A 25,555-nucleotide genomic window follows, 5' to 3' on the forward strand; every position below is an offset into this window, starting at 1 on the left:
AAAAGGTAAAAGGAGTGATGGTCTGAATTGTAATTGGCAAGCACATGTAATTGGCAAGCACACAACTGTGAAGGATATTCGCCCCCACTGAAATTTTTTATTATTACATTTTATACTTTTAAATTTATAATTTTTTTGTATTTATATTCATAAAATTTTAAAATTATCCCCACTAAAATTATAAAAAAATCCCTTTATATAAATTTGTCCCCCTCATATAAATTCCTATATCCGTTGATAATTGGTTGAAAGATAAGAAGGGAATTAAAAGGAAAAATAACGAAAAGATAGCCCAAGTACTTGAAAATGTAGGAAAAGAATTAGATATCTAGTGATTACCCCTATCTATTGTTCATGTGCTTATATTATTAGATAACTAGAATGGCGAGAACCTTCTGTACTGTACTATAATCATGTTATTTTTCTTTTTCTCTACTATGTGGTCTTATTTACACCCACTCTTATGTGTGACTGTATGTGTGTGTATATACAGACACACATTTATATTTATGACAGAGATATGAAATTGAATAAATATTAGGATAAATTAAGCGGCCTTCTTGAAGTTACGTCAATATGTATAAATTGACATCTCTTTTTGTTTGTCAAATTATACTGACTTTCTTTGTCAAATTTGTCGGGTTTGTATTTACATCTTTATCCTTATATATTATATTTTATTTGCAAAAACTTACCTTACAAAGAAAAAATTAAAATTTAAAAGTTACAAAATTACTAATATCAATATTTTTCGTCATTAACTGCGGAGGAAGGAAAATTGACGGTGATTGAGGTTAGGACCTCTTGAAGTAAGTAAAGTTTGAAATGTAGTTTGGAATTTATATCAATTTGCTTATTCTATCAAGTGCTTGATATTTGTGTTAAATTTTATGTCACACACAAACATAGATTGTGGCAAACAAAATGGTCCACAAATCTATAACAGAAGGTCAAAGATGTAATACTATAAAATAAAAATAAAAAAACCACTTAATCATGATTTAAGTCAACTGAACCAGTATATAACAATAAAAAAAAAAACTAGATTATAAGAATGAATACAATTGCTCTATCACAACTTAAAGGATGTATATATATATATATATATTTTTATTTATTTTTTTCTTGACCGTTTGGACCATGTAATAACTAATAGGTAATAGGTAATTTCTCTCACTAGTTGTCCTTACACCTTAGTAACACCACTGGTCAATGGGAACCTACTTTTCAACTTTGTATCCTCTATTTCGTTCAATTTGTTGTTTTGTTTGGCTACTTTTATTATTGTTATAAGCATGGTGTTTCTTATTGAATAGATATATTGAGTCAATTATATTGTCATTGTGCAAAAGTCAGGTAGCAAAACAAACTCGATCATAGGTCAAACTTTTTACATTTCAATTTCAAAGTCTCTGCACGTGATGGTCCATGCATGCGCCCTCCACCATGGTTTACTCGTCTGTGCAACCAAGTTAGTGAGATAGCTACATGTTATTAAGTCTAATGTTAAGATGCATTAATGATATGTTTTTCTTTATTGGTTTGATTTATGATTAATAAAAATAAAATAAAGGTGAATGAGGAATTTATGTATGAAGAGAACATTTGATTAAGTCTAATGTTAAGATGCATTAATGATATGTTTTTCTTTATTGGTTTGATTGATAAAAATAAAATAAAGGTGAATGAGGAATTTATGTATGAAGAGAACATTTGATGTCCGACAAGGAAATTTTATTTTTCTTGTCCTATATGATTATTTATGGTCTTATTTGATTTCTTTTTTTTTTTTTTTTTTTTGAAATTCAAGTAATTGTATAAATAAAGGTGATATGTAAAATGATGAGCAAGGCTGCAAGGGTTAAACCCAGCCAAAAAAAAAAACGCATTGCACCAACAGAATTCAGTAACCCGAACATGACAAAGGAGATTAACCCTAACAACGCCCAAAGGAATAGGCCCAATAACCAGTAAAACTATAGCATTGTAAATATGGTTCATCCAAAATCATTAAAAACGGATGGATATGGACGGGTTGTGACCCATTTTGTCATCCCTAATATATACACATATACAAGCACAAAAACATCTTTGATTTTGGAGATTAGATTTTCTTTGCATTGCATGTGTATCTTTGATTGTGGAGGATCATATATATATATATATATATGATGGATCTATAAATTAAATATCTATAGATAAGGTAAAGTTGTTAAATTAACGCGCTATCTCATAAGATTGAGATATGCTCTACAAATTATGATAAGGATTAAACTTACAGATTACGATAAGGATTAAACATATAGATTACGACAAGGATTAAGCCTACAGATTGTGATAAGGATGAAGACAAGGGTAACTCTACGTGACATCCTGACCTAAGCCCTATAAATAAAGGGGCCTAATCGATGTTTGGAGGTATGCAATAAATCCTAACTCAATTTCTTGATTTCTCCAGGGAGATTTCTTCGCACACTGACTTGTTCGTCGGAGCCTACTCCACCGGTAACACACCGGTGTTTGTAGGATCACCTTTTCTTCTCTTTGTTTAGGAAGACAGATCAGATCCGGGTTGCGCAGAATCCATCATCAACAGTTGGCCCCGTCTGTGGGAAAATATTTTTGTTCTCTAAACAAAGCATGGTTCGATTGCGATTTGGTCTGGCTGTTGGCCTGGACGAAGCGTTGCAGGCTTCTGATGAAGGGGACTAGACAGGGCAACCCCTCGGCGTCCCAAACGATCAGGAACGCGTCGCAGCGTTGGAACAATAGGTTCAAACCTTAGTCCAACAAAATGCGATGATTCTGTAACACTTAGCCGCCCCCAACGAGGAGAGAAACAGTGAAGTACCCAACAATGACTCCTTTAGGGTTAACAACAATGTTGAGCTTAGTCAAATAGGGGGTCAACGGAGGAGCCATCACCATCAGTCCCGAGAACGGAATACCACCAGGCTTTATGGAGATACTTCTAGTTATGTTGGTGACAAGACTGAGGACGCTACTCATTTCGATCTAGAGATGCAGGATCTGAAAGCTAGAGTTGACGACGTTATACAAGCGATGAAAGAGAAAGGCCAGGCTGCAGTTAACGATATGGTACAGAAGACTAACCTAGCTTTTAGCCTAGCTGTTATGAGTTGTCCTCTACCTAGCAAATTCAAGATGCTAACTCTTGAGAGCTTCGATAAGACGCGGGACCCTCTCGACCATTTGGAGACCTACAAAGCTCTTATGTATTTATAAGCCGTACAAAACGAGATTATGTGCAGGGCTTTCTCTACCACACTAAAGGGTTGGGCTCGTCTCTGGTTCAATAAATTAAAACCAGGCTCAATTGAAAACTTTGAAGAGTTGAGCAAACAATTCATAGGACACTTCATCGCTGGGCAGAGGCATATGAGACTAGTAACACATTTACTGAATGTGAAGCAGCAGACGGGAGAGCCTCTTCGTGATTACATAAGTCGTTTTAACACTGAAATGCTGCAGGTAGAAGAGGTGGATGACAAGGTTGCCCTCACAGCCTTTATAGGAGGACTACAGACCTCTAAGTTCCTGTTTTCCTTATCAAAGGAAGCCTCTATGAGCATAACAGTGTTAATGGTTAGAGCGCTGAAGCATATGAACGCTGAGGATGCTATGAATGCACGAAAAAACAAAGATGGTGAAGATAAGAGGTCAGATAAAAAGAGGCCAGCACTTAGCACGAGGGAGGAAAGGGAATTGAAGTATAAGAAATTCTCAAACAGCTAGGTTGACAGATCATCTCGCTGTCCAGTGAGCCCAGGTAGGTATAATAACTACACCCCCCTAAATACATCTGTAGAGCAGGTCTTTCTGAAGATTCAAGATGACGCATCATTGAAATAGCCGCCAAAGCTAAAAGCTAATCCAACAAAGAGGTCTCGAGATAAATACTATAGGTTCCACCGGGACTATGGATATAACACAGAAGATTGTTTCGACCTCAAAAACTAGATCAAGAGCCTTGTTCATAAGGGTCATTTATGCGAATTTATGACTGGGAATGGAAAAGGAGGCTTCAACCCAGCCCAAGAGGGCCGAGATGATCGCCATCCTCAACACCAACCAATGGGTGAGATCAAAGTTATATCGGGTGGCTTCGCTAGTGGTGGGGGGACGAGTTTGGCTCGGAGGGCTCATGCCAGGAGAATTTGGAGTTTTTCAGAGGTGAATGAAGTTAGAATGACAAGTCTTCCAACAAAATTACCGCGAGTTGAGGAGCCAGCCATAACCTTTTCTGAAGAAGATGATAAGGGAATTCAGCAGCCCCATGATGACCCTCTAGTAGTTTCCATGGTTGTCACTAATTTCACTGTTCGACGAATACTGATAGACAATGGTAGCTCGGCTGACATATGATAAGTGCTGAAAAGTGCGTATTTAAACCCCTTAAGCTTAGGTATTCTAGTACCGTTATCTATCTTACTTTACCGTCTTAGATTGATTTTGTGTTATTTCCATTTTCAGGCACTTATCCCGAAAATAAGCTAACTCAGCCAAATAAGAGCAGAAAGGAGGCAATTCTGGGATGAATAAAAGAAAGGAGCCAAGTGGAAGCAAAAGGTGGAATTCAACATCTTTGATTAATCTCAGATCAAAGTTCGATCGATCCAACATGATCGATCTCAGCACTTCAAGATGGATCAGAGCCATGATAACATTTTCAGAGATCTCAAAAGTTCGATCGATCCAACATCATTCTTCGATCGATCGAACTACCTTGTCCTTATCCAAATAATTGATCTTATCCAGTTGTACCACCTTACCAACCATATTTGTCCTTTTCCCAAAAATATTTTTGAAATATCTCAGATTTGTCTTTATCCAGAAAGCGCCGCCATTGAGGATCGATCCAACTTAAGTTCGATAGATCTTAACCATGTTCGATCGATCCAAGTCCAAGGTTCTATCAATCAAACTTCCTCCAGTGCGAAAAAGTTAAATTTCCAGCTTATTGAAAGCTGTCCTTATCCAATCATTGGGAAATATTTTGTGCACGACCCCAGCTCATTTTGTGTGTCACTTGACCTACCTATATATAGAATATGATACACTTTTTGAGGGGGAGATACTTAGCATACCAAGAATCAATCTAGAGGCTATTCTTAGGGAGGAAGAAAGGAGGAGGAGGCTAGAGACACAAGCTTGGGAGCTCTTCATCAACCAAGGAGTAGATTTCTTCTATGGAGTTTGCCCTTGAGGGTTGGAGAAGCACTACCATGAGTGGCTAGACATCCTCTTGGGGCTAGAGTTAGCCCCAAGCATGCTTTCTACATCTTGATTTTGTGTATTATTGAGGGATTAGTGTTGTAATACATGTTTTGGCACTTATATATATATAGATCTTGTTTATTCAATGATTTATGTGGTTTAATGCTTCCAATTGATCATTTTATTCTATCCATATGTCTATGTATGCTAGAATAGATGTTCATGTGTTTGTTTCTATTTCTTGTGTTATTGATGCATGTCTATGTGTATTAATGTCATAGATCTAGAGATTGTCAAAACATAGTGCTTAATGGAATGCTCTTGTAATTTTCTTGATGGTTCATGCTCATTTCTTGATGGATTGTGCCTCTCACTTAGCTTAATTAGTTTAATTTCATGTCATTAGCTTAATTGTAGTGTAGTGGTAGTATAGTTGTTAGATGGGAGACAATCTATGCTTGTTGTTTGATATTCCATACTTTTGAATGCAAGTAGCATATGTCTCTAACCTTGTGGTGTATTTGGCTTGTGAGCTTAATGAAAGGATTAATGACTTGTTAGATATATTGTGCTTTTCACATGTTGCTAAGATAATATATACTTAATTGGCCACCCTTGCTAATTGAATCAACCAAACACACACACACATCAATATTGCAACACACATTTCCCTCATTAGTCACTTGTTAAGGGTGTAGAAAAGTATTGTTTGGTGGTGACCTCTAAACCCCAAGATCTCTCTCTCTTTTACTTACTCTTTATTGTATTCAATTATTTAGTTTAATTTGTTCTCTAGTTTAATCAACCAACCAACTATTTGTTTGATCACTCGACCTACTAACCCTAATAGTGATTCCACAACCAAATTCGACTCCAATCCCTTGGGACGATCCCTACTCACCCTAACTATATTTTTATTGAAGGTAGTAGTGGCTTTTATAAATGTAAAACTTAGCCCTCGCCTTAATGCACACTTTCTAAGCTTATGGTATAGGATGACGAACCACCATCAACATATTAAAAATCGGCTGAGAGAAGCTCCGACCCATGAAGTCACCACTGGTGGGATTTTCAGGCGACAAAGTATATCCACTGGGGGCAGTTACCCTTCCAGTCACTATAGGAGCCAATCCAAAGCAAGTCACTATAATGGTGGACTTTTTAGTGGTGGACTACCTATCATCATATAACATTATCCTAGGGAGGACAACATTGAATGCCATGAAAGCAATTATTTCCACTTACCATCTCCTGATGCATTTCTTAACTAAATATGGTATGGGAGGGCTAAGAAAGGACCAAACAATGGCTCGAGAATGTTATGTCGCCTCTCTCAAAAAAATAAAATCGCAAGAGGCACTTACGATTAAAGGGCTGAAAGGGAGAGATAAGCCAGACTTTCATAGAGTGGAACCTACAGAGGAGCTAGAAGAGGTCATCCTTGGTGATGGTAAGCCTGAGAAGAAAGTGAGTATAGGGTCTTTACTCCCTCCAAGTATCAAAGATGAACTTACTCAATTCCTCAGGAAGAATCGAGACGTATTTGCATGGGCGCATGAAGACATGCCGGGTATAGACCCCACTATCATAAAGCACCTCCTAAATGTAAATCCTAACTTCAAACCTGTCAGACAAAAGAGGAGGACTTTCGCTCTAGAGAGGAATCAGGCTATATCAGAAAATATGGAAAAGCTCTTAAAAGCCGACTTTATTCAAGAGGTATACTACCCCGACTGGCTGGCAAATGTTGTCCTAGTGAAGAAGGCAAATGGAAAGTGGAGGCTATGTGTGGATTTCACCAACCTTAACAAAGCTTGCCCGAAGGGCAGCTTTCTTCTCCCAAGAATTGATATGCTCGTTGAGGGAATAGCTGGACACGAAATACTAAGTTTCATGGATGCATATTCTGGATATAACCAGATATCTATGTACACCTCAGATAGAGAAAAAATGGCCTTCATCACTAATAAGGGTTTGTACTGTTACAAAGTAATGCCTTTTGGGCTCAAGAACGCTGGTGCAACATACCAGAGGCTAGTGAATGCAATGTTTAAGCACCAAATTGGTAGAAACATGGAGGTATATGTTGATGACATGTTGGTAGAAAGCTTAAAAGCTGAAGACCATTTGACTAACCTGTAGGAGACCTTCGAGGTACTTAGGAGGAATAAGATGAAACTCAACCCCAGCAAGTGTGCCTTTGGGGTTTCCTCAGGAAAGTTCTTGGGATATATGGTAAGCAGAAGAGGAATTGAGGCCAATCCAGAGAAGATCTGAGCAATCATTGACATGAGATTGCCAAGATCTACCAAGGATCTACAATGACTAACAGGGAAGATTGCTGCCTTGAGTAGGCTAATCTCTCGGTCAACTAACAGGTGTCTACCTTTCTTTCGTGTGCTAAGGAAGGCTTTTGAATGGACCCTAGAGTGTGAGCAGGCGTTTAAAGAACTAAAGCAATACCTTAGTTCTCCCCCACTACTGTCTCGAACCATACTGGGGGATGAACTATACATATACCTTGCGGTCTCCACGACAGTTGCCAGTTCAGCTCTGATACGAGAAGAAGAAGGGGTTCAAAGGCTAGTGTACTTCATGAGTAGAGCACTTAGGGGTGCGGAAGAAAGATATCCAAGGATGGAACAGTTGGCCTTTGCTTTAATTCTGTCCGCCAGGAAACTGAGACTATACTTTCAAGCGCATATGATAGTGGTGCTAACAGATCAACCCCTCCGATAGGTCCTACACAAACCAGAAAGCTCTGGTTGACTGATGAAGTGGTCAGTAGAGTTAGGAGAGTTTGGCATTCAGTACAAGTCAAGAACAGCAGTAAAGGCTCAGGTGTTGGCTAATTTTTTAGCTGAGTTTGCCACTCTAGAAGAGGAGAAACAACCCCAATTTTTCACAGAACCAGGTTTAAGTGAGCAGATGGGCCCAGAAGTAGTAGTTTGGAACTTGTTCATGGATAGGTCATCTAATGTTCAGGTTAGCAGAGTCGGGCTTGTTCTTGTCTCCCTAGAGGGAGAAAGTACACAGTACGCACTTTGGTTTGGTTTCAAAGCAACCAACAACGAGGCAGAGTATGAAGCCTTGATAGTAGGATTAAATGTGGCAAATGCCCTAGGGATTGAGCAATTAAAGGTGTACACCGAATCCCAGCTGGTCACTGGACAAGTTCGAGCGGAATATAAGGTACGAGACAAGAAGATATAGAGTTACCTACAAAAGGTGGATGAATTAAAGAATCACTTCTAAAGATTCTTAATTCATCAAATACCACGAGAAGAGAACGGGAGAGCAGATGCCTTAGCCCGGCTAGCTACTGCATTGGAACTTGAGATCAATAAGACTATATCACTGGATTATTTGGACGAACCATCTATATCTCAGGAGAGACAAATTGAAGCGCAATAAGCGATATTGAGTGTGGAATGGGGTGATCCTATCATCAGATATATCAAGGATGGGGTGCTACCAACAAGCAGAAGCTTGAAAGGTCAAGATGTGGGTAGCTAGGTATACGCTTATTAAAGGGGTGCTCTACAAGAGAAGCTTCTCCATACTATATTTACGATGCGTTTCTAGCGAGGAAGCTGACTACATTTTGAGGGAGATCCACCTAGGAGTTTGTGGAAACCATATTGGGGGCAGGTTACGTGCTAACAAGGCCATTCGACAAGGATACTATTGGCCCACCATGCAGAAAGATGTACTCGACTTCGTTAAAAAGTGCAACAAGTATCAACGATTTGCCAACATCCCGAGACAACCGTCAGAGGAGATGACTCCCATGTTAGGACTATGGCCATTTGCTCAATAGGGAATGGCCTTGATTGCCCTTTCATTAAGGGCAAAGGGCAGACTAAGTATGCCATTGTTATAGTTGATTACTTTACTAAATGGGTAGAAGCTAAACCTCTGGCCAAGATCACAGAGAACAATATAAGGAACTTTGTGTGGAAATCAATAGTTTGTAGATTTGAGAATCCTAGAGTGATTGTCACAGACAATGCAAAATAGTTCGACGACTCTGACTTCAAAAATTTTTGTTCCGAGCTTGGGATTCAAATTCATTTCTCATTGCCAGGACATCCCTAGGCGAATGGACAGGCCGAAGTCACTTGTAATGACCCAGTTTTTTTCCTTCTTTTCCTTTTTCTGTAATTTTCTTTTTTCATCTTTTTCCTATTTTGTCTTTTCCTTATTTCGTCTTTTTCCCGTTTATCATTTTTTCCTTACATAGCCTCACTTGTTGTGCTCAGATTTGACTCCGGTTTTGCATGCATTCATGATATTTGATTTCCATGACATTTGTATTTTTACTTTTGTAGAAAATACATTCTAGTTGCTTACTTTTTCATAAAGGGCATGGATGCATACTTTTTTGTAATTATTCATTATTTTTGGGGTTTTTGTGTAATTACATAAGTAATTATTTTTCATCTTATGGACTTTTTTGTAATTTAATTTGTAAGATATTTTGAAAAAGGACCTTTTTGTAATTTTTTAAAAAATGTGACAAGTGTCACATTCTCATGGTGCCACTTGTTGGCAATGGGGTGGAGTGACTTGGATGTGTAATCTCTTGACATTTGGAGTGTGGAGATTCACCCACTTGTTGGCCTAGGATTGGAGCACTTGTTCGCTTAGATGGTTAACAAGTGTAGGCTTAGGATTAAGCCTAGGAAGGAGCCTTGGATTTGTGACAAGTGTAGGCACCAAAATAAGTCTTGCATTGTGTGTGTGAGAGAGGTAGTGTAAGAACACATAGTGAGTGGAGGATTTCTAGCCCTTCCACTCACCATTTCACACTTTATCTTTTTCATTTCACATGTTCTTTAAGAACCCTAACCTAGCCACCATTGGAGAAAAGCTTGGTTAATAGCTTTGACTTCATTTTTGGCCTCCTTCCATTCACCCTAGACTCAAAACCTTAGAACACAAAAGTTTCCCCTCACTCTCCTTTTCATTAACCCTAAACTTGTTTTCCATTTTGAGCTTGGTTGCTTGGATTATAGAGATTCAATTCTCTATTGAGGTAGGGGTGGTAGTATGTTTATATTTTAAGTGTTTTATAATCCTTGGGGTTTAATATATATTGTATACATGCTTTTAATATTATAGTCTTGCATATTATAGGAAACCCTCACATCTAGACTTAGGGTTTATTGACTTAAGCATGTATGTTATGTGTAAACCATGTGTAGAAGGATTATATACCTTAGTTGTATGCTAAATTCTTGTATTTTCACATGTAGTGATGATATAGGACTCTTATGGAATTATTAATGTTATATGCAGTTTCCATTGACTTGAATTGCTATATTTGTTGAGATAATAATTTTATGTTCTTGTGAATTACAAATTGTAATTATTATAGAAGCTTATTGCTTTAAATGTTGATATTTAGTGTATAAAGCTTATTATTAAGGCAAGATTGAAATTGATAAGTTGGTGGCATTGTATTGTGCATAATATCACGATGATGACTTGTCATTTAGCATGCCATTCTAGACTTGGAACCCTAAGACATGGTTTGTGTGGTTTCAAAGTACTTGTGCTTGTAAGGTTGTTGATATACCTTATTATCTATGTATAAGTTTTGAAGTTGATATATTTTGAATTCTCTTGGGACATTATTACAAGTGACATGGCTAAAGTTTGGCTTTAGTGCAGGAGGTATGAGTTCTCCCCAATTGAGATAGTGCGTACTAGGGTGGTCTTCCCAGTGGGTTAATGCCCGGAATAACCATTTTGATCTTGGTTTAGTCCGAGACGTGATGTCCAAGTATTCCACTAATTGATTTCGCATTAAATTCTAAGTTGACAACCAATGTTTAATTGTAACTTGTGATTTTGTTATTGGCGAATTGATGTTATTAAGTACATTGATTTTGATATGTGTTGCTAAGGAATATCTAAGTTAGCTTAAGATGATCCCTTAGAACACCTTGAACTTAGACGTTAAGTGGAATGCTCCCTTGTATTCGTCTATATTAATCTTGCAATGATATTAAAACTTTGGGGTATACGCATATGCTTCTTCCTACGAGTAACTTGATTACTCACCCTAGTGGTTTGGGTTGTTTTTTAGGTAAGGAGACTATGCTCTTGGATGCTCATCATCCTTAGAGGCTTATGAGTCATTTGAAGCATTTTTGTATATTGACATGTAAGTGTTTAGCTTGCTTAACTTTGATGTCATATTTTTGCATACCATGGATGTATGGTATTTTAGAAGTTAATGTAGCTACTTTTATATGTAATGATACCTAAGTACTTACTTTTGACATTATAAACATGTATGTAAAAAAAAAAAGGCCAAGGGTCAAGTATGTTTACTTTTGCATCTATACTCTTTCGGTATTAAACTTTTTTTCAAAAATGTATTTTAACCATCTTTGGAGGTTTGCCTCATGAAATTCTTGTAATTGACATGTTCATATGTTCAATCTTCCTTAAAATGAATCAATCAAATTTTGATCTATGAATGCGGGGTAGAATGAATCCCATAGGTTCCATTGCAATTCCATATGTTTGGAGGAGCTTTCAGCAACATTTCGAGGAGTTTCGGTCGACCGAAACACCATCTCGGTCGACCGATCCCTTTTTGAGACCAAATGAACAGCAAACACCAACCTTCAGAAAACATTCTGTGAGTTTCGGTCGACCGAAACTTGGTGTGTCGTCAATTCAAGCCCAAAGTTTATGCTTATGTGGCCAAGTTTTACATTTATAAATTGCCACTACTACCTTTCACTAAAAATATAGCTAGGGTGAGTGTCGTACTAGGTTGAGGAATCAAAATTAGGGTTAGTAGGTCGAGTGAACAAATAATGATTGGTTGGTTGAATTAAACTAGATGCAAATTAAATTAAAGTAAGCAATAATGCAATCGAGAGAATAAAAGAGAGAGAGATCTTGGGGTTTAGAGATCACCATTAAGCATAGTTTTTCTACACATTTAATGAATGATTAATAAGGGGAAGAACATGTATTGCAACAAAGTGTGTGTGTGTGGTTGTTCCAACAAGCATGGATGACAAATTAAGCATATATTGTCTAAACAACATGGTAGATAGCACAACATATCAAATTAAGCCATTAATCCTTTCCTTAAACTCACAATCCAAACACATCACAAGGTTAGAGATATATGTTACTTGCTTTTCATAAGTATGGAACATCAATAACAAGCATGGATTATCCTCCCATTTAACAACTACTCTACAACTAAACTAATGACATGAAATTAAACAAAGGATGAGGTACAATCCATTAAGCATTGTGTATGAACCATCAAATAAACCACAAGAACATGACATTAAGCACTATGTCTTGACAATCTCTAGATTTATAGCATCAATACACATAGACATGCATCAATAACACAAGAAATAGAGACAAACACATGAACATCTATTCTAGCATACATAGACATATGGATAGAATGAAATGATCAATTGGAAGCATTAAACCACATAAATCATTGAATAAACAAGATCTATATATATAAAAGTGTCAAGACATGAATCACAATACAAATCCCCTTAAAAATACATAAATCAAGAAGTAGAAAGCTTGCTTAGGGCTAACTCTAGCCCCAAAAGGATGTCTAGCCACTCATGGATGATGTCCTCCAACCCTCAAGGGCAAGCTCCATGGAAGAAATCTATTCCTTGGTTGATGAAGAGTCTCTAATGGTGTCTTTAGCCTCCTCATCTTCTTTGCTTCCCCCCTAGGAGTTCTCTAAGGTATGATATGATATGATGTGATATAATATGATATGACACAAAAAGTAATCTTATCCTTATATAGGTAGGTTAAATGACACCCAAAATGAGCTGGGGTCGTACAACAAATATTCTCCAATGATTGGATAAGGGACAACTTTTTGTGAGCTGCAAATTTAACTTTTTCGCACTGAAGAAAGTTCGATTGATCGAACCTTGGACTTGGATCGATCGAACATGGCTGAGATCTATCCAACTGAAGTTGGATCGATCCTCAATGGCGGCGCATTTTTGGATAAAAACAAATCTGAGATATTTTGAAAATACTTTTGGGAAAAGGACAAAAGCGATTGGTAGGGTGGTACAGTTAGATAAGATCAATCATTTAGATAAGGACAAGAATGTTCGATCGATCAGAGAAGGAAGTTGGATCGATCGAACTTTTGAGATCTTTGAATAGGGACAAACATGGCTCAGATCCATCTTGAAGTGCTGAGATCGATGAAAGTTGGATTGATCGAACTTTTCTTGAGATCAATTAAAGTTGCTGAAATTCCACCATTTGCTTCCTTTTTGCTCTACTTTGCTCCTTTCTTTGAATCATCCCAGAATTACTTCAATTATGCTCTTATTTGGCTGAGTTAGCTTATTTTGGGAATAAGTACCTAAGAATGGAAATAACACGAAATCAATACAAAACGGTAAAATAAGATAGATAAAGGTTCTAGAATACCTAAGCTTAAGGGGTTTAAATACGCACTTTTCAGCGCTCATCACACCCCTAAACTTAAATATTGCTAGTCCCTAGTAATGAACTACAAAGTAAAGGAATGAAATGAACAACTATACAACTATAAACTAAATGGATAACGCCACTTTCGTAGGGAACACGATTGCACTTAGCATATGCAACAAGCCTTTTAAACCCCAAGTGGACGAGTGAAGTTTATTGAGGGTTTCCAAAAATGATACCCATAAACATTAAGCTCATTCTTTCAAAAGAAATACCAATATTGCAAACAAGTATTGGGAGAAAACTACTTCAAGTATGCAATGTTTCAAACATTTATAAGCAATCTCCCAAAATTTCAACATCAAGCAAACAAATATGGTCCTCTACATATCAAGAAAATGATCATGCAAATTAAAACAACTCTAGAATCCTTTTTGAGTGGACCGGCATCAAATATGTTGTTATCTTAGCCAACTAAAGAAATGATCACATCTTTACCCTCAAACTAGCACATAAATCTAGTACCGATCATCAAGATAAAAAGTGGACCTTTTAGTAAAGCTTTATTGTTCTAGGTGCGCTTATTCTTTTCACTCGAATTTTTATTTTTTTTATAGGATCAAAGATGGAAGCATGGTGCAATGTGTTGATTTATTAAGCTTTCTAGTGATTCATGAGGTCGAGTGTTAGGTCAATGACTCCCAAACCAGACGGCTTTAGGGCACTAGGTGTTTAAACACCCCTACGGACTTACAAGCTCAAATCAACTAGGCTACAAATCAAAACGACCTCTATCTAATCATTTCCCACTTCTCACCTTTTGGGAGAAGTCCTCACTTTTTTTATATTTTTTTATTTTTTTTAATTTTTTTTTATTGCTTTTGCAACTTTTTCTTTTTTTTTTTTAATTTTTTATTTATATATATTCAATTATTAACCTAAAGTTTGGGCCCTCCACCTTTCGGCGCGAGAAATTCAGTGTTTGATGAGGCTAGAATCCTGGCTACTTAGTGAAAAAGGGGTTGTTATTTACCTTTATCAAGAATGAAAGCTTTCGATACACTATTAGCCCAATTGGGATATTACCAATTCAATAATCAACAAAGCATGTACCCCACAAATGAATGCTAGTGCGCGTCTGTGCTAGTGTAGAATCCTAGAATGAATCTCAAAACAATCACAAAATCAGGATGATATGGACCATAAGTGTAAGCAAGATATCAATTTTTCGACAAAATCAGGATGATATGGACCATAAGTGTAAGCAAGATATCAATTTTTCGAAAAATTTACTCCTAAATGGCATCCACAAGACATACAAGGAGTATTGGACTCTCAAGTCGAGCAATTTTTAAATTTTAAGCAATATAGTCCTCAAAAGATCAAAATCATAGCTAATCATGGACCAATCATAGAAAATCTCTCAAATATACAAAACATGCTCAAAATTTGAATTTGTTTAAGAAAAACAAGCACTGCAAAGCACCATTACCCCCAAACTTAAATGGCACAGTGTCCATAATGTGCAAAAAGAATAAAAGGAAAGAGTATACCAGTGCAATTAAGGCAAAGAATGGCAGGGACTGAAGTATCCAAAGTGGGTGGCATAGCCCCCCCAAACTTGGGATTAACTGTGGTCCTGAAATTTGGAACTTGGATAAAACTCATAAGATAACAAAAGGGATAATAATAGTGCACAGTGGTCATGCAACTGTAAATGGGATCGCAACTGAAAATAAAGAGAGGTATAAGGGTGGTCCAGAAAATTTTGGGCAGTACTCTCTCTCACTGAAGTCACTGAGATGCACCTGATGGAGTCAAATAGATAGATATAAGAATATAAAAATATGACATTCATACAGAAAACATATATAAAAAAAATAAAGTACAGTACATCCAGTATTAGAGCCGACAGACATGGCTGCAAAAATAGTATAACAGTATCAAAATTATGATAAGATCATAGATATATGAGATGATAGGATAAAAGGGATAGAGAGATCAGGAAGAAATGGTAGGACGAGAAGGTCGCGCTCCGCGGATGTCTCTAGATAGATCTCTGAATACAATCATGACATCCGTACAGAGGGTAGCAATATCAGCTCTAATGGAGACAGCATCCTCTCGGAGAGAGACCGTGTCGGTGTGGATAGATATGACAGAATCCTCTAAAGGTTGGAGTCGCTCTCCAAAGCCAGGTGTCTGTGCTGAAGCCTCAAGTGTGGCTAGATCGGGAGAATGATGATCTTGAGCCTGCTCCGCATCATGAATGAGTGACCCAACCGGAAGTGCTGCTTTGCGTCCTCGGCAGGTTGTTCTAAATCAATATCCATGTGTACGGCAGCTGGATCGACTGTTGCGTCATCCGCTGCCAGGTTTGCTGCTGCTGTTGTTGCCTCCTCAGCCTCTAGCTCCTCTGTCACCTCTACTGCGTCCTCCTGTAGTCTCTTAATAATGGCATTGTAGCTCTTATCCCAATCCTTCTTCAGGAAGTGATAGGATCCTCACTCAGGGTGCTCCTATGGATGGAAATGATAGCGTTGGTCTAGCAGGATCTGGGTGATGAGGTGGCCAAATGGGAGAGACTTAGCCCTTTTGGGCCTCTCCTTGCTAATGTGCTCATCATAGAGCTTCCTCATCACGCTCCAGATGAGCGCAGGGATAGACAGCCAATGCCCTATATAAAAAGCGTACAGAGTTGTCAAGTAGTCGTCTCTCTGCTGAATCTTATGGCTGGCCATGAAGACGTTACGGAACAAAACTGAGACAAAGAACCACAAGTCATCTGGCAAATAGGTGCGGGTGGTGGAGGTCTTGCCATCGGCATAATGACATATGAGAATAACGACCATATCTGCATATAAAGGCCTGTATAGCCTGGAATATGTCTCCTGTAGCTCTCGAGGGCAGTCATGTGGACAATGGCATGATCTGAATAATGTGTCCACAGTAATAGAAATCAGGTGGCCATCAATAGAGGTCCTCAGCTCCGCCGTGTTATGCGAGGCAGGCCAAAGGTTCTGGAAGAACATCCATACTAGCCTCGAGTACACCGGGTTTGTGACAGGGGCAAGAATGGATGTAAGGCCAGTCCATAGTATATTATCATAAGTGGATTGGTTAAGTACGACTGGGAGAAGAAATCTGTGTCGAAAACTGACTCATGCGCCATTGGAAGGCGTGAGTATCTGCGTAATAGCTGGTCTAACTCCTGGGCTGGCTGAGCTAGTTGTGGTGGTGAAGATGGTATATGCTCAGCTTCAGCATCACCGTGTGAAGGAGATGCGCCAACATCAGAATGTAATCTGCTGTCAGAATGGGGAGACTGTATGGGCCCAGCCGGCTCCTCCTGTATAGGGTCCTGGGCATGGGATGGACCGGCGTCGTCATCGAAACGCGGCCTGCCTCGGCAGTGATAGTGTTCGCGGGCTACATTCTTGACTTTAGCCATGGCCTATGAAATAATTAAAAACTTGCAGGGGAAGTCAGTGCTAGAATAAAGAATTTAAAGCACAAAATAGAATCATGTTTGTCAAGTAAGATAGACAAAACAGATAAATGACATGAATCTATGGAAGTGACAGGATGTGAACGTGCTAAGCAGTATAAGTGTAAAATGCATCCAATGTGGAGAATCACAGGTATTGGGCATGAATAAGCTAGCATGGACACAAGATGAGATGCATAGAATGTGTGTATGAAATCTGTGCAGTTTGATCGATTGCAAAAAATGTGAGATCGATCTTTCATGATCGATCTGAGAAATTAAGTAACTAAGTTCGATCGATCTCACTCGATCGATCTAAGAAATTTGTTAGATCGATCGAACTCTGCGAAGAATGTGGACAGTCACAGATCTGTGACATGGATGGCACGGGGCCTTCACGGACATAGTCGTGGGTCTATCAACACACAAATCATCAATCCTAATCAACTAAATGAGGCCCATACTCCCAAAATTAAATCAAAAATAAAAAATCTAACAAAATATATATACACATATATACATAAATAAACAAAAAGCTTCAAACTTCATCAATGGAGATTTTTAACATTAAAAAAGTATGGATCTAACATTTAAAGCATGTATGAAGCAAATGGATGCTTGAATCAAAAGGATGGATTCGGATCTCACCTAAAAACTGAGAGAGAGAAGTGGAAACTCGAAGGAGTGAGATGCGAAATCCAAGAGGAAAGAGAGAGATTCGGGATGAGATGAAGCTCGCCGGAGATGTTCACCGGAGATGGGGAAGATTGGGTGCAGCGGCGACAAGGGATAGGGTTTAAGAGAGGGTTAGATCGATCTTTGAAATCGATCTTGAAACCCTCCATTTCATTTTTAAAAACTTCCCCGAACCAGTTCAATCGATCGAACTGAGACCTCAGATCGATCGAACTGAAATGATCTCTCTTTGATTTTATTTTTTTTCTTGAAGAATTAAAATAAAATAAAATCTTTTTAAGATTTTTTTTGAAAATAAAATAAAATAAATAAATAAAAATATTTTTGGAATTTTAAAAATTAAAAAGTCAAAACAAAGTCAAAGCAATGAGATGAAAAACAGAGATCGATCTGAACAAAATGTTCGATCGATCTGACAGAGAGCTAAAAATATGCAAGTTTTTGGGTTCAGAAATTTTTCTAAGTGTTGGAACTCAAGATCGATCGAACTTGAAGATTGGATCAATCTAAGGACTTATGATCGATTTGAGAATAAGTTCAAACGATGGGACAGAGAGGTGATTTGGATGTAGGTGGATGTAGGTAAAAAAATTTCCAAGTGTTGGATGCAGGTCGAAGTTCGATCGATCGAACTCTCATCTGAGATTGATCGAACTTATGCAAAATGCTCAATCACAACGTAAAAGTGCATGCAATCCTAATCAAAGTTCCTAGCAATGCATATGAACCAAAAACAAGTATCTAGACTTCGCAAGAAATGAAATTAAAGATAGAAATGAGGGAGAAATAGGGTTTTGACACCCTACAAAATGTCTTGCTAGTCTTTAACGTCTCTAGCAAGACGTTGGGCTCTTTTAGCCCAGATCAAACATCTTGTAAGGCATCCCCTCCTTAATGGGGTGATAAGTGCTTTGAACTCTACCCAACAAATGGTTCTTTAATGAACTTGTTGGATTAAGCTCAAAAGATGTTTTTGGTCCTTAGTCAATGCAATCTTTGGGCTTCCATGCCCTTTCAAAATAAGATTTTGAAACAACTTTCTTTGGTTTCAAGGTTGAAGATGGACTTTTTGAAACCTTAGTCTCATACAAAAACTCAATTCCTTCACTTTTAAGGTCATGGCATTTTTCTACAACATTAATCTCTTCATGCTTGTCAAATGAATTGGGGTTGGATTAAAAATATTCAACTTTACTTTCATGTGGCCAAATGAAATCTTCATTATCCCCGTCCTATAATTGATGTTGGCATTCGCGGTTGCCAAGAAAGGACGGCCAAGGATAACGGGAATTTGGCTCTTAGGATTTGGGACCGGTTCCGTGTCAATAACAACAAAATCAACGGGAAAGAATAATTTATCAATTTTAATCAATACGTCCTTGATGATACCCCTAGGCTTTTTGATTGATCGGTCGGCAAGTTGCAAAACTACTGACGTTGGTTTTAAGTTTCCTAAGCCTAATTTGACATATACCGAGTGTGAAAAAAGATTAACACTTGCTCCTAGGTCAAGAAGAGCCCGATTAATGATATGTTCACCAATGATGCATGAAGTGGTAGGTGAACCGGGGTCCTTAAACTTGGGAAGAGTGTTATGCTGCAAAATTGAGCCCACTTGCTCGGTTAAGACCACTTTTCTTGGTGCTTGGCTTTTGTTCTTCCTCTTTTGGGTGCATAAGTCTTTCAAGAATTTGGCATAAGCTAGAATTTGCTTGGTTGCATCCAAAAGTGGAAGATTAACTTTCACTTGCCTAAACACGTCCATGATTTCATTGACTTTGGCCTTTTGCTTGTCATTTAAAATGGATCATTTGGTTCAAAAACCTTTTCAGAATTTTTCTTTGAAATCTCTTCAACACAAGAAGTTTTTAAATCATTTTGCATATCTTTCTTTTTAAAATCACTTTTCAACATATTCTCATTTATATGGTCATGCACATGCAATGAAGGAGGAATATGATATGAAACGGGACGGGTGTCAACTTGTGGTTGCACCGGTTCACTCTCTTCATTGGGCATATCCACTTGGTTGTCTACAATCCTTCCACTTCTCAAGGTAGTCAATGCATTGACATGCTCTATTGTGTGACCTTCCGATGAAGAATGAGTCTCCACAACACATTGTTGCTTTTGTGGGGCATTCAAAGGCATTTTTCCTTTCTCTCTTACATTCAAAGTACTAGTTATTTGCCCTACTTGGGTTTCTAGCTTTGTAATAGATTGAGAGTGAGAATAAAATAATTGTGTGTTTGCCTCTAAAGTGCCCAAAGTGGTCAATACTTTCTTTTCAAAAACGGGACTTTTAACATTTCCTTAGGAATATGATGGTTGATTGGGAAAATGAGAATTTGTTAATTTGTTTCCTTATGATTGATATGATGATCTAAAACCTTGGGAACATTGGCTTTGCATTGGAGGTGGAATGTACTCTCCTTGAAAACTGCCTTGGGAAGGGTTTGAGCCCTCCCCTTGGTTTTTCTAAGAGAAATTCGGGTGATTCCTTCAACTAGGATTGTAATGATTTCCAAATGGATTGTTCCTTTGATTAGTAAAAACAACATTTGCTTATTCATGATGCTCACTTTGCACATGTCCATGGGGACAATTGGAAGTAGAATGTAAAACACTTGAACAAGTCATACATGTCTTATTAGATGCATGATGAGAATGGTTAGGGAAAGAAGGTACTTGATTCGCCAAGTTTTGGTTGATCAAAAACTAATCAAACCTTTGAGATAATGATTTCATTTCGGCGACAATTTCATTGGAATGGTCGACTTGATGTAAGCCAACACTCTTCCTACCACTAGAATTTCTACCATTCTTTGAAAATAAAGTACGATGCAAAGAATTTTCACTCATGCTCTCATAAAGATGCCATACGTCATCCTCATGCCTATCAATGTAAGAGCCACCCATGGAAGAATCAACCATGCCTTTGTAATTGTCCGATAAGCTCTCAAAGAAATATTGAACTAATTACCATTTGGGCATGTCATGATGTGGACACTTCCTAAGCAATTCATTAAAGTGTTCCCATGCCTCAAGAAATGTTTCTCTATCCCCATGTGAAAATTCTCGAATTGAGGTTCTCATGGCATTGGTCTTAAAAACCGGATAGTACTTCTTCAAGAACTCTTGTTGCATTTCCACCCAAGAAGTTATTGAAAAAGGCCTAAGATTGTTAAACCAATATTTTGCCTTGTCTTTAAGGGTAAATGGAAAAAGTTTAAGCCTTAAGACCTCTTCCGGCATGTCCGTATATTTTACGGTGGAATATACTTCAAGATACTTATCTAAATGCTTGTAAAGTTCTTCACTTGGAAGTCCATGATAGTTAGGAAGCATTTGAATGGTTTATGGCTTGATTTAATAGTGGTGTGCTCTAAATGGTGGCAATTAAATGCATGTAGGTGCATTATATTCATTAGGCACATAGTGATCTCTTAAAACAAGGGGAGGATTAGCAATTGGAGGTGCAACATGGGCACCTTGGTTTCCTTAAATGATGGGAGGTGGTGGAGCATAGATTGGCCTTGGAATTCCAATGGAACTTGGCCTTGTTGTTGTGGTGGATGAACATATGGCCTTGGCATGCCCGATGCACATTGGGGTGGAGGATACCTTGTTTGTCTATGTGACCGAGGTCCTCTACATGGTCCTCATTGTGTCCTTCCATTGATGCAATGGATTGACTAGAACTATCTCTTTCCCTAGGGTTTCAAACAATGGATTCAAGATGAGAATTTAAAGGGACAAGAGTGGGTCTTAATGATCTACGACCATGCATGCACAATGCAACATAACAAGTAATAACAACAAACACTTCACCTTTACAACAAATCAACAATCAACAAACTTCCTTCATATACAATGTTCTCATACTCCCATGCTTTAACAATAATATGCAAGAAAAGTAAATTGCCTCCACGCAGGCTCACGATTTATCTAGGAATTGAAATACAAGCCTCTACGTGGCCGACGATTTAACTAAGGGATGAGTAAAGAAAAAGCTCACAAAGGTTCTTTTGCACTTCAACTCCAAATTTATAGCTTAGCTTAGCGATTTTTTTAGATATTTAGCATTTTTCCTTTGCTTGCTTAGCTCCTTTGCTTGGAATACTCTTTTGCTTGCTTTCTAGCTCAATGTTCCTTGTCAATCAAGAACAAACACAATAAGTAACAAAAATTGAAAACAAAGTAAAGACATGATCAAAAGAGTACTAATTCCTAATTGATTCCACAAATACGACGTTTCCAATCAATTAATCCCCGGCAACGGCGCCAAAATTTGATGAGGCCGCTAGTATACGTCAAAATAATGTAGTAAATGTGCAGTTCAAGAAAAACCTTTTAGGTCAAATTTAAATTTATAAAAACCACTGCCAACACTACTTGTAACGTAGCAAGAGTGAATAGGGATCATCCCAAGGGATTATACGTGTTGGAATTTAACTTCGACTCTAGCGGATCACAAGATTACAAAGGAGAGATTGATTGTTTACTCTAGAAAATAATTAATTAAAATGCAAGTAAAGTAAACAAATGAGAGATAGGAATTTAAGAGATATGAAGAGAGGTCTTAGGGTGTTGGAATCACCACTAAGCTCATGTAATTAACCACTTGCTTTCCATTAATGGGGAATACATTGTTGTGAACAAAATGCGACTACCAATTGCAATATTAAGCATGGACCATCAAATTCATGTATGAATTGTCTACCTAACCAACAAATAAACTAAGTGTAGAATAACCCATCAAATCTAAGCATGACCCATCAAACTAGTCACAATTGTAGCACACATCAGTCTATAGAATCATGGAATTTGCAATAATAAGCCATGGAATATCAAATCAAGTATAGATTGTCTACCTACCTACAAGCATGAATTAAATTGTAGAACAACCCATCAAGCATAAAAATAATCTATTAAATTAATTGACCAACCTATCTAATAAAACCCATGTCTAGCCATCACTAAATCCTTAATTAATCACACATAGACGTGCAACCAATATAGAGAATCTAGTGTAGAGATTAATTCTCAAATAATCACACATAAGACAACATGTAATCAAATAAAAAATCAATAGAAAGAATTAATCCATATGAATCATGTAAGAAATAATTCCTAATTTAATCACACATAGGCATGTAAATAAACTAGAGAATTGATAGGAAGAATTAAACCATAGAAATAATAGAAATATACCAAGATTCATTAAATTCACAAGGCTAGAACACTAATCACAACAATATATATAAATCCCCAAAAATAGAAATACAAGGGTTTAGATTACACAAGACTTAAGGCTCATCCAAGTTTTAAGTGTAGATCTAGCCAATCATGGAGGAGGTAGATGTGGTCATGAAACCCTCAAGGGTAAGCTCCAAACATGGCTCCATCTTTTTCTTCCTCTTCTTCTTCTTCTTCTTTGAAGCACTAGAGATGGAGAGAGTATGGATATAGAGATGGGTCTTGAGATGTGCCTCCACTTCCCTCTTTTCTTCTAACCCTAATCTTTAACTTTACCAGAGAGAGAAATATAAATTACATTGTAAAAAATAAAATGATAAAAGCTTCTTTACAAAATGGGTCACTTCCCTTTATATAGAAGGTCCTATTCTTAGTCACTAAGTCAGGAATATAGCTCTAAAAATATCTAATCCCGTACTATGTGGTAGGTGGGAGTTTTGGGCGTGCGTGGGAATAAGACAGCTCGCTGTCAGCAAAAGTTCGATCGATCAGAGAAAAGTTCGATCGATCCAACTTTTATTTTTGATCGATCCAACTTCGATCGATCTCAGAAAAAGTGATCGATCTCAAAAAAAGTTGGATCGATCCAACTTGGCAATTTTTCAGCATTAGCCTCCTTTTGCTCTAAATCAGCTTCCTTTTGCTCTGAATCCTCACTAAGACTTAGTTTGACTCCAAAAAGGCCTTAAGAAATCATTTTTAGCCCATTTTAACATTATTGACCTGAAATAGACAAAAACACAAATAAATACTAAAACGGGAAAATAAGATAGATAAAGGTTCTAGAACACCTAAGCTTAAGGAGTTTAAAAGCGCACTTTTCAGAACTCATCACACCCCCAAACTTAAATATTGCTAGTCCCTAGCAATGAACTAGAAAGTGAAGGAATAAAATGAATAACTATACAACTATAAACTAGAAAGTAATAAATGAATAACGCCACTTTCGTAGGGAACATAATTGCACTTAGCATATTCAACAAGCCTTGTAAACCCCTAGGTTACCCCTAGTGGGAGTGAAATCTCGTGAGGGTTTCCAGAAATTATACCCACAAACATTAACCTCATTCTTTCAAAAGAGATACCAATATTGCAAACAAGCATTGGGAGAAAACTACCTCAAGTATGCAATGTTTCAAACATTTCTAAGCAAATTCCCAAAATTTTAACATCAAGCAAACAAATATGGTCCTCTACACATCAAGAAAATGATCATGCAAATCAAAATAACTCTAGAATCCTTTTTGAGTGGACCGGCATCAAATATGTTGTTATTTTAGCCAACTAAAGAAATGATCACATCCTTACCCTCAAACTAGCACACAAATCTAGTACCGATCATCAAGACAAAAAGTGGACCTTTTATTAAGGCTTTATTGTTCTAGGTGTGCTTATTCTTTTTACTCAAAATTTTTATTTTTTATTTTTTTTATTTTTTTTTATAGGATTAAAGATGGAAGCATGGTGCAATGTGTTGATCTATTAAACTTTCTAGCGATTCATGAGGTCGATTGTTAGGTCAATGACTCCCAAACCAGACGGCTTTAGGGCACTAGGTGTTCAAACACCCATACGGACTTACAAGCTCAAATCAACTAGGTTATAAATCAAAACGACCTTCATCTAATCATTTCCCACTTCTCACCTTTTGGGAGAAGTCCTCACTTTTCTTTTCTTTTCTTTTTTATTGCTTTTGCAACCTTTTTTTTTTTTTTTTTTTTTTGTGTAACGACTCGGTGCCTTCCTTTCCCTTTCCCTGAAATTTTATGAATGAATTTTTTTTCGTTTAATTTTCTTTTCTGAGCTCTGTTTTGTGTCGCTTAGTGTCATCTCGAGTGCTCGGAATTGGTTCCTGAGATTCTTTTCCGTGGATTGACAACTTCCTTTGAGGACCGACTCATTTTCACATTTTTCGTTTTTCGACACTATACGCTATTTCGTCATTTTCCCTATTCTGTCTTATCTCCGTTTGTCAGTTTTTGACACAACCTCACTTCTCATGCTCGGAGTTGGTTTTTGACTTCACGTGCCTTCATCTTGAGTGGTTTCCTCGAAATACGTATCTTCACTTTTGCAAGGAAGTACTCTGGTTGCTCCCGGTGCCCACATGGGCTTGGATGCACAATTCTTTAGAATCTTTTTCATTTCTTGGGATGTTTTTCGTAAATATCTTTTGAAGATATTTTATTTCAGGGGTATCTAAGAAAATATCTTTTGGAAGATATTTTCATTCTGGGGCAGTTTCGTAGTCAGCCATTTTTGTAGGGGTTATTGTGCAATTAACAAAAGTTATTGCAAAATGTCTCGTCTAGAGCCTGGATCCTCGTACAGGATTCATTTTCACATTTCGTCGAGTCGTGGACTTTTAGAATTCCGTTCTGGTCATTTTTCTCCAGTTTCAGAGTTTCT

This window comes from Cornus florida, unplaced genomic scaffold (assembly GCF_030987335.1).
Source record: "Cornus florida cultivar Cherokee Brave unplaced genomic scaffold, ASM3098733v1 CherokeeBrave_3.0.0_Hap2_Chr10, whole genome shotgun sequence".
Taxonomy (NCBI): domain Eukaryota; kingdom Viridiplantae; phylum Streptophyta; class Magnoliopsida; order Cornales; family Cornaceae; genus Cornus; species Cornus florida.